The sequence below is a fragment of the Acomys minous genome, assembly GCF_964271855.1.
Source record: "Acomys minous genome assembly, chromosome: 5".
Lineage (NCBI taxonomy): Eukaryota > Metazoa > Chordata > Mammalia > Rodentia > Muridae > Acomys > Acomys minous.
This window is the reverse complement of record NC_140494.1, coordinates 56114458-56125345: the sequence shown is the minus strand read 5'-3', so window position 1 is coordinate 56125345 and position 10888 is coordinate 56114458. Positions and strand designations below refer to the sequence as shown.

The 10888-nt window shown below is 39.7% G+C and overlaps 1 pseudogene across 1 annotated transcript; it reads right to left on the bottom strand.

The window, feature by feature from the left end:
• Positions 1 to 4289: 4289 nt before the first annotated feature.
• Positions 4290 to 5196, bottom strand: LOC311597483 (bifunctional methylenetetrahydrofolate dehydrogenase/cyclohydrolase, mitochondrial-like; annotated as a pseudogene). Its single transcript has one exon. The product of its transcript is annotated as a bifunctional methylenetetrahydrofolate dehydrogenase/cyclohydrolase, mitochondrial-like (transcript).
• Positions 5197 to 10888: the final 5692 nt, after the last annotated feature.

Below are 10888 nucleotides of genomic sequence, written 5' to 3'. Positions count from 1 at the left end.
TTCTTAATTCAAATCAGTTATTGGTCTGTTACTCCCACACGCTTTGTCCTACCATTACCCAAGCACATCTTGCAAGCAGGATGCCATTATAGGTAAAAAGGTTTATGGTTTTCTTGGTGTTTACCCTTTTCTTTTGAGAATGTGCAGACTAGTTTGATTAACTGCTATAACTATTTCTATAATAAAGATGCACCAGAAATTTCAACCCTTTCCAGGAAAACATTAATTTCAGATGTTTTTGAGGTCATATGATTTTTCTCTATTTCTAAGATATTAGAAATAAAATAAAAATTTTATTTTAATGAATATAAAGTCTGTGCCAGGCTGTGATATGATGCTCATAAGATGTTACTATTACTTTTTCGGATACTGAGCCACCCTTATTCTCAAATGCCAAACCATCCATTTCCCTTTTCAGCATCAACCTTTAGTGAGAGACTGAACACAGAACATTTTTGCCCCGGGTACAGGTGGCAAGAGTGGGAACATTTTAGCCATGTAAACTTCTATTGTCATATATTCTGTGTTCAGCCTGCTACTTTTCTGATAACTGACTGGGAAAAATCCAAGACTTCAGATATATGATGCAAAGAGGAAAACATTTTTTTAGATTTGTGCTTGTAAAAATAAAAAGAGCTCTAATAAAGGGGCAAAATAAAGGACACTTTTATAGACAAATGCTTTAGCAATGCCCCACATCAGTACAACTCAAGATTGAAAACAAGAAACATAACTGCTCCTAGTGTTTTAAAAGGCACTTCAATTATTTCCACTTTCAGCAGGCATGAAGGCATGTTCCATGGCTTCAGTCTGGCCTCTCAATAACTGCGGAGTGACCTGGTGACAGTCCCTCCCCGAGGCTGTCAGACAGCAGGTAGCCCTCTGCTCTAGCCTAAGAATCTTCTGAATGGTCCCATTGCTCTGTGTTGGCTGCCATTCCATCTTGTGGAGACTCAGAATGGACTGCCTTGCCCCAGTGCTTTAGTAGCATGGCTTTTTATTAATGAGTGTATTACAAACTGACAAGAGAAGAACTTTGGTACCAGGAAGACTTATTCTTCAATTTAAGTTCTCACCAACAAGGCAGGTTCCAAGAGTTGCTTAGAGCTTTCTCTCCCATGTGCTGGCATACCTCAAAGTTTTTAAGATCCAGGACATTAAAGTCCTAGAACACTTTTTCTTCCAAATAGAACAAATTTACCACAAAAACCAGGAGACTGCACAACAATTCACCAAATGCAAGCATAAAAATGTTTTCAGAGCTACTTATGCTAATAATTATTCTATTTATGGCAAAGCCATATGGAGAAGGAAAAGGAATACAGGAGAAGTTGAAATGAAGCTTTTAGTTATATTTTACATTTTAATTTTTATTACATCGTATATCGCTTTAAAATATTTCTAAATGCCATTTTGTTTGGGTAAGTACAGTTTCTCTACCTCTAGTCATAAATTATATTTACCAGCTTCACTAACATTTTATGAAGCATTAGAATATTTAGTTTATACATTAATCACCATTTACCACTAGTAGAGTAAGGAGAATAATTGTCCAACTGGAGGAAATCATATTTAGGGGACAACAGAAGGTCCCCAACTAACCTATCAGTGGTCATTGTCATCATCATCATCATTATCATCAGCATCAGCATCATCAAGCAGCAGTTTTTAAACAGGCCATCTGAGCATGGCATGGCACAGCACTCTGCAAGGTTAATGAGACAGTGTCAAGGACTGCCATGCCAATGTTTCCATTCATGCAGGACACTCTCCAACAACACGGGCATTTACACACAAGTGCTGACGACTTCCATGGTAAGGGCACTGGCTACAACATGATTTCTTTTTTCTTTTCTTTTCTTTTCTTTTTTTTTTTTTAAACAGTCATTCTGAATTGGTGAAATAAAGTGCATAGTACCCTTCTTTGTGCTCTCCTTTAAGCAAAAGAATATTATCAGGTAGTTAAAAACATTTTGTAGTGCTATGATTCTGACCTATATAGAGTCTTTGATGCAACCATTTTCCCCCGTGAAGTATCATTATCATATAACAAACAACTAAAGAGTAAACATTTCCTTCCTTCCTTCCTTCCTTCCTTTCTTCTATCCTGCCATCCCCCTTTCCTTCCTCCCTCCCTCTATCCCACTCCCTTCTTCTTTCCCTTCCTGTCTCTCTGTTGCTCTTTGTCTCTGTCTGTCTGTCTGTCTGTCTGTCTGTCTGTCTGTCTGTCTGTCTCTCTCTTCTTCCTACTAAATATTCTTAGGGACCTGAGCATGCTAAGCAAAAACTTTATCACTAAGCTGAATAACTCACCAATATTACTTTCCCCCAATATAACTTAATAAATTATTTTTTGTGCTTGCAGGGAATAAAAAGTTATTCTTGAATTATAATATGGAATATTTTCTCTATAGTCCATCTGCTCACTAAGGATGGATATTTTTTCCTCCTTTAAATTTTCTATTATTGATTCAAGAACTGCAAGTAACAAAAATAGTCATTCTTTTTTTTTTTTAATCTAGAACTAATATTCTTCTCTCTTAAAATTGTAAAAGTTAGCTCACCTTTTGTTAATCATCAGGTTGTGGAAGAAAGACAAAATAATTGAATTTGTATGTGGTAAAGCTTATGATGTATAAGGGTATCACTTTTGGTAGGGTTATCCATGAGCACCCACAAAGCCTACTTGTGAGACCTGGCATTCTTAACCCTTTGTAGTAAGTCATTTGGAGGCCATGAATCAAGATACATGCCTTTAAGCCCAGCACTTGAGAAGCACCAGTAGGTGGGTTTCTGTGGACTTGGGGGTAGCCTGGTCTACACAGTAATTTCAAAAGCTAACCAGCGCTACACAGTGAGATGTTAGTTAAAAAACAAAAGGCAAGACACACGCACACACAAACCCTACTTTCTTGGCTCTTCTTGTAGGCTTATAAAAGGATGCCACAGAGGGCTTTTGTTTTCTGAGACTTTTGAGAAAGTAAAGCAGATATTGGTATGTCTGTGAAGACTTGTCTTCAGCACATAAACTGGAGAAAATAGGTGCCATTCTCTAAATTGAAGGCAAACATGGAAGCTGTGGTGTTATTAGCTGTGCAATTTCCACTTTAACCTTTGTCTACCGAAGATGTTTTCTCTAGGACATTAGTCTACAAGTAGAGTTTAATTTCCATGGGAACAAGGACTATTTACAAATGTGGAGTATCATCTCATGCTGTGAGTCTCAGTACACAGTTGTTGATGTTGATAGTGAAAGTTTGCTGACCCACACAGCAGAAAGTGTTATTGTTCAACTTATTCCACAGCAGACAGATGTGTTTTTTTTTTATTTAAAAACAAACAAATGAAAAAAAAAAAACACCAGCAACAAGAACAAAACCCGTTAATAGGCAAATCTGATTCAATCTTATATTAACTCAAGGTTCTTGATATCTTTCAGGAAAGCCAACGGGGTAAGTGAAAGATGCACAGGCAGCTGCTAGGTCTTTGTGGCAAATAAGTTTCACATGAGCTGCCCTTGCAATTATTGTGCCCATGTTTTGTTTTTTCAAAAAAACTGTGCTTAAGTCATACACCATAGTAAACAGACACCCTCTCTAACAGTCTGAAATTTAAAGCTTGTGTGTTCTTCCAAAGCAGATCTTGACAACACACTCGTCATTGATAAAATGAGCTTTTTGATTCTGGAAAAGTACAAGAGAGCAAGCTCATGGAAAGGTAACAGATCAAATGAGGGTAACATCCAGTAGGGACACCGTAAGCCAGTGGCTTAGTCACCGGAAGACAGCTAGTAATGCTGAGCTTTCTTCTACCAACCCTGCCAACTGAGACCTTCTCAGGGAAATCTGGTTATGAACTGGCATGCACAGAAAGTAGCGGAGTGCTGCCATTTCTCCCTTTCCCTAATTTTCTCTAATAAGTTTTCCTTTGATTTGAAAATTGAACTCAAAAGACTGGGACCTAAGATGAGTCATCAACTTGTGTTAGAATAGCACTTGGGAAATGAGAACCTAAAATAACTGATGTTTAATGATGTTCAACATCCCTTCTCAGTTTATGTCCCTACGCATCACCAGGTCAAAGGCAGGCCAGTGGTGGACACCCTGCTGAGGCTCTGCAGAGCCATGCGCCCACACACTCACCTGTTTAAGCTTTCAATAAACACAAATGTCATTTTAAACCATTTCTACAGAATAAATTAAAAACCCCACATTCCTCTTGGCCCACATTGCCTCTCAGACTGGCGTGGAGTGCTGTTACACAGTGGTGATTCCACACTGCTTGAGGCTTCAGCTCACTGTCATGGGACCAACACCCACAGAGACAGGAGTGATGTAACAAGCTTTCTCCTTGACTCCTTCAAAATCCCACATCTCCAACTAACTTGTGCCTTGCAGTGAGAGGCAGGATCTTGTACTCTGTTTATTCCCACATCGATAACTGTTCTTGATCATGTCGGCTGTGATCAGATTTAGAATACTGTTTGCAGATATCACAATGTCCTCAAGAATCATGTGCTTTTTCAGCTGTTCTTTGGGAGATATTGTAACTTTGGCATTACCCCAGGGCTGTCCCTGTGCTCCATCTGTGTGCGGCAACATTGCAACTGGTATTCCAATGTTTTTTGACCTGCCAGCTACCACGACATTCTTCCCTAAGGTTGGAATGCCAGTCTGCTTAATTATCTCCCACACGCCCCATGGGTGGGGGGTCTGGGGGTAGCATACTGGCCCAAGTCCATTCGTGCCGCATTAATGACACGAAAGCCATCAACACCTTTGTCAGGAGAAACAGCATTGCACATCTTTCTCTCAACAGTCCGCTCTGGGAATGGCAGCTGAACAAGGAGGCCCGCTTATGTCTTCATCATTGTTTGATTTCTTGATTGAATTCTACATCTCTTCCTCTGAAATTGAGGCTGGTTTCCCAGTTGTATTACTGTTGATTCTCGTTTCAGCTGCTGCCCTGGTTTTGTTGAGCACGTACTAGTGACTGGCAGGATTGTCAGTAACCAGAATGACACTGAGGTATGGCTGCTTGTTGCCCAAGGCCGCATACTCATCCACTTCCTGCCTGCCACACTTCTTGCTTGATTTGCTGGGCAGGTTTCCTTCTGGAAATAACCACGGCTTCGTTTTGCAATGTCGCCAGGTGAAAGAGCTGCAGGCAGGGGTGACAGCCATGCACAGGGCACATCAACTGCACAGCTCGTGTGCACAGCTCGTGTGAGAAACAGGGAAACTGAAGCCATAGCTGGAGCCAGAGTGGGAGCCGGTGCTGCACAGGAGAGTATTTTGTACATATTGTTATTTGTCTTGTTTTTGAGACAGGGTTTCTCTGTGTAGCCTTGAATCTCCTGGACTTGCTTTTGTAGACCAGGCTGGCCTCGAACTCACAGAGGCCTCTGCCTCCACAGGTGCTTGGGATTACAGGTGTGAACCACCATGCCCGGCTACTACTCTGATTCTTTATAAAAATTTCTAGAGGGTGGTTCCTGAATGTGTGGCAGGCCTTGATCCACTTTTACTGAAACCAAGTGAAATCAATTGTGCAGTAGTTTGGATTTATAAAGTCCATATCCCTCCTCTGAGATGAGGACGCTGCACAGATGAACAGAACAATTTGTTTTTTCTGTGATATGCCAAACCCTTGGCCAAGCTACTCTGACTCAATATGCTATTGGTATCATTGATAAGATCCGGAATCAGTCATGCGGAAATGCTTCCACACAAATATTTGCGAAGGATAACAGATCATTTTTCACAGCAGAGACAGTCAAATGGACTTAAGCCTGAAGAAAATGCAGTTATATAAAGAATCTTAAAGCAGTAAAAAAATTTTCCATTAACCACATGGGAGAGAAAACCATTACCATCTTGCCATCTCAGCGGTATGATATAAAACAATGTCCTGATCAAAGATGAAAACAAATCTATAAATCCAGCCTACACTTGAGGAGGACACATCCACAATGGCATTAGATGTGACTTCAAACTGCAGACAACTTAAAGACCTTCTCAACGATGATCAACCTCAATAAGACTGTGAAATTCAACACTTGGCCCTGTAAAAATAGTTGCCCTGATTTTCTTGAGATGTTTTATTAACTTAACCTATAAATCCCATGTGCTGTCAAGACAGAAACAATAGCACCCGAGATATTGGTTAGACTAATAGTGTTGTTGGACTACCTGCAAAGTTCAAAGAGAATACATCTTTTTACTACCTGTTTTATGTCAGAGATTCTGTTAGGCATAGTGGACCAAAAAAAAAAAAGTCTGTGAAGAGAAAAATAGTGAATAATTTGGAGCTGACATTTTTATGCCCAACAGTAGTAGTGAATGAACATAAGTTAGTTGCTTGACAAGTTTTAATTTTATAATCAGACTGTGAAGTATTAAGACCATAGGACAGTCTGAATTGGGCAAATGAAGTAAGTTGGGTTATTCATTAAAAAGGTGTTTTACTTTGAATAACACCCTGGAGGAAGGTTTGGCTCCATCTTTGTTGGATTAGGTATAAATGCCGTTATTAAAACCTTCAAAGATACATCAAGACAACCAAAACACAGTACACGGAGATGTCCAAGAGCACAGTTAGAAAGGCACCCCTGACAGGCGGAAACCAGCAGCTCACTCTCATTGCAGATGACACCATTGAGGGCTACAGCATGCAGATCCTAACCAGAGAGAATGAGCAAAGTACTAATCGCACATAGGGACATCAATTTTAGGCCAGCAAGATGGCTTAGTGGGTAAAGGTGGTTGCTATGAAGCCTGACAATTTGTGTTTGATTCCCGGGACTTAAATGGATTAAGCCCATGGTGTTGAAAGCATTTCAGATACCCTTTGAAGCCCTCAGCACAAGTAGTCTTATTAGTAATTCATGAGGTGATTTGCTTATTGGGGGCTTTTTTTTCCTGCTGGGCTATGATACCCAGATCACCTGTTTGTCCCTATAGACTGGAATTCTTGCTGCTTAGCACAGATCCTGGCACATAGTGACCCCCTGATGGTGTTCGTTGCGTTAAAATAAAGGTGTCTTGGCTGAGATTCTCTAACATGAAACTATCTCATGTAGTCATGGACCTTTAAAGATGTGCTAGGAGGGAGGGCTTTTGCAGCGTGTGTGCCTTTAAGCTCTTTCTTCTGTATCTGTTTTCTTCTTTGTGGTATTTTGTTTGTGGTATGGAAATTGGATGTCTAATGTTAAAGAAATGATGGAACTTTATGTCAACAAGAACTCTAAGAGGGCATTTCCTAAACCCCTGTCCCTCTTCTCCACACAAATATTGGCAGCCTTGGTAGTTTATATAAGTCCAATCCTATAATGGAACATACACAACTGAAGTACACTCAAGATCGTCAGCTTGCTGATTACTTATTTAAATGTATCTATGTTTGCAGCTGAAACCCCAGGCTTCATCTCTAGCTACTCTAGGCTGGAACTATATGATAGAACTACATATTTGGAGCATAATTCCAGCATTCCACCATCACGTCATATCCTACCGCAGTTAGCTGCTGGTAGAGTTATTTACAAAGGCTCTCCAGGGAGTACAACTGGATTCTCCCACAGGCAGTGTACTCACATCAATTAGACATAGGATGACACCAGGCAAATATTTAACTGGACACAAATAAAAGAGAAAATGTGTTGAAAGTTTCCAGCCTCCCTTTCTAGGCAACAACTCTACAATCACCAGGGCAGCCAAAATGAATACTATTGACTCTTTGGAATGGGTGTCGTGATAGACAATCCCAGTGGAAAATGCTCTGTAGTGCAATAAAGTCACATTTTGTGAGAGCCTTGTATTGAGGTTTTAAACCGTCTTTAATTTTTGATGGCATCTATAAAACTAAAATTCAGAATTTAATCTCAGGAACAGAATAGATGCTCAGATAAAGCATGCACAGTAGCCATTTGTCAGTACTTTAAACAGGAAATGTAGGAAGGAGTTTGTAACTCTATACAAATGAGGATAGTAATTGGGCATTTAATATAAATTTTGAAAAGTAAGTTTGATGTAGTGATGTATCAATGCATCTCTGCACATTTAATTTTTGATATTTTTAAATATTAAATGTCTCATTATGGGAGTTGAATGAACAATTCTACGTGGTTTAAATTAATTAAGAAACAACATATTTCTAATCGACTTGTATTTATATTAATTTGTACTTAAAAGCCTGTTCAAATGGTCAGACAATCTCAGTGTAATTCTATTGTTTCCTGCAGGTCATAATGAAAAAGCCATGAGATGTTCTCTTTTGTTTTACAAAACCAACTAACTAAACAAAGAATGAAACAAGATCTCCAAACAAGAACAACAGAAGATTTCAAAAAATTGAAATAAAGATTTTTCTCCTGATGGATAACCATATGATGGTTTTTTTTTTTCTGGTTAAACTAAAGCCATTTAACATTGAGCTCACCATTAAAAATAGGATCTGCTATTAGAATCTTGGAATTATTTAAAATAGTTTTGAGGATATATTTGCTTCGATATGTTATAAAAATCTATGAAGAAGTTAATATCAAGGAGGTGTTACGTCGTTCAAATCATCTAGGACACATGTTCCCTTCATGATCAAAATGAATATGAACATGACGTTAATATCCTTCACAACGCAGGGATGAAGGAGTGTTAAAGAAGGAGACTGTGCAATGTCATTAGAGACACTCCAAATTGATAAATTCATGGCCATGTGGTTTGACTCTCCCAGAGGAGAAAAGAAAATACATATAAAATGATTAACACAGTAATATTCAGTAAAACAGCAAAAAATGGTAACAAATTCTATATTGACTCTAAAGAGAAGAACTGTCGATAGAAAGCAAGCTCATCAAAGCTTAAGATCCTGGGCTGGGCCATGAAGTGGTTAACACTTGAATAAGCAAAGAAGGCCCTGACAGCAGCCTCTAGAGCAGCACAGTGGGGCTGGAAAGGTCTGGAGTGCAAGGCAGTCAAATGGAAGGAAGAAGCTATGGCCACTTCTTTTAAGGACTGCCTGAAATTCAATGAAAAGGAAGGAACAACATACCCAAATTTGTGGGACACATTGAAAGCGGTGCTAAGAGGAAAATTCATAGCACTAAGTGCCTTTATAAAGAAATTGGAAATATCCCACAGAAGCAACTTTTAAACACAGTTCTATTACTTAGTATCTCTGTGACTTTAAGCAACTTTGTTCCCCTAGCTTTCCCTATTTATTTACTTATTTGTTTGTTTATTTAATCACCTTACAGCCTGATCCCAGCCCCCTCCCAACTCCTCCTCCAGTCTCGCCCTCATGCCTCCTCCTCCCATTCCCCTCTCTTCCTTCTCAGAAAAGGGGAGCCCCCTCCCCACCAAACCACACTGACACATCAAGTCACAGACATAGCCTCTTCCACTGACGCCTGACAAGGCAGTCCAGCTAGGGGAAAGGGATCCAAAGGCAGGCAACAGAGTCAGAGACAGCCCCTACTTCCATTGTTAGGGGACCCACAGGATGACCAAGCTGCCCATCTGCTCTGTAAGGGGTCTATGTCCAGCCAGTGCACACTTTTTTGTTGGTTCAGTCTCTGTGGGCCTCCATGGGCCCAGGCTAGTTGACCAGGTAGGGCCTTTTTCTGGTGTCCTTGACCCCTCCAGCTCCCTCAGTCCTCCCACTCTTCCACAAGACCCCCAATGGTGGCCTGTTGTTTGACTGTGGGTCTCTGCATCTGTTTCTATCAGCTGCTGGATGAAGCCTCTGAGTAAGTAAGTAGAAATAACAATCCACAGAGCCTTATGCATGGTAAGACACTAACAGGTTTGTGAGAGTGAAGTTTGGTTGCTCCACTGTATGTTTCTTGGGAGAAGGAAAGGCTGATAATAAAAACTGGAGTATACTTTATTAGATTGGAGAAACATTTGATAAGATGCAGATTTGGATGCATTTTTTTTTTGTCACTCAGACTCATTTTCACTCACTAGTACAAATCTTGCTTGTAGTCAAGAGGTGAGTTTATTTAAAATACCTTCTATTTAACTGATTTTCTATCCCACTTTAGAAGTTTTAAAGCCTACATATTACAAAGGCCAGGATTGGAGGCATTTTGTGAAGTCACTGAAATGCCTTTCATTTTCGGTAATCACTGAAAACATGTGAGAAAGAAAACATTTCCTGAAATTAATAGATCCTGATTAATATCTTTTTGTAACAATACCTCAGTTGGGATAAAGCTTCTGCAACTCATTTTATAGTTCAGGACATCAGTTGGGGTCTTTAATCACAAACAATAAAAGCAGAGTATTAATTTATCTTAAAAGAAATTTAATAATGGTGTAGGTAACTCATAGACTTTCTGAGAGAGTTTTAAATAAAAGTCATTGTAGAGGTTTCATTCTAGAAATGTGCACCAAATTATAGCAGGAACCTTGTGGTGATTTGAATGAGAAGTGTCCCCCACAGGTTCAAGTATTTCAACATTTGGTCCCTAGTTGGCAGTTGTGGAGCTTTGGAAGTACATCCTTGCTAGAGAAAGCAAATCATGGGGCCAGGCAGATTAGCTTGCTCCTAGTTGGAGTTTGGCAAATTCCAATTTATATTTTCTGTTTCCTGGGTGTAAATGGAGATGTGATTTCTCATCTTTCTCCTCAGGTGCCCTCCTCTATGCCTCTACCACCACTGTGGACTCTCTGTCTGGAACCATAAGTCAAGGCAAATACTTTCTGTCATATATCATTTTTGATCAAGATATTTTCGTCACAGCAACAAAAAGCAACTAATACAGATGTTCCCCCCCAAATGACACCTCTTATAACATGGCTGCATTGTAAATGGAAGGCTAAACTCCTGCTATTTTTTCCTTTGGAAGAGTATCTGCTTTGTCTGTCCTAGGTTGAATGAGTAACTCCAA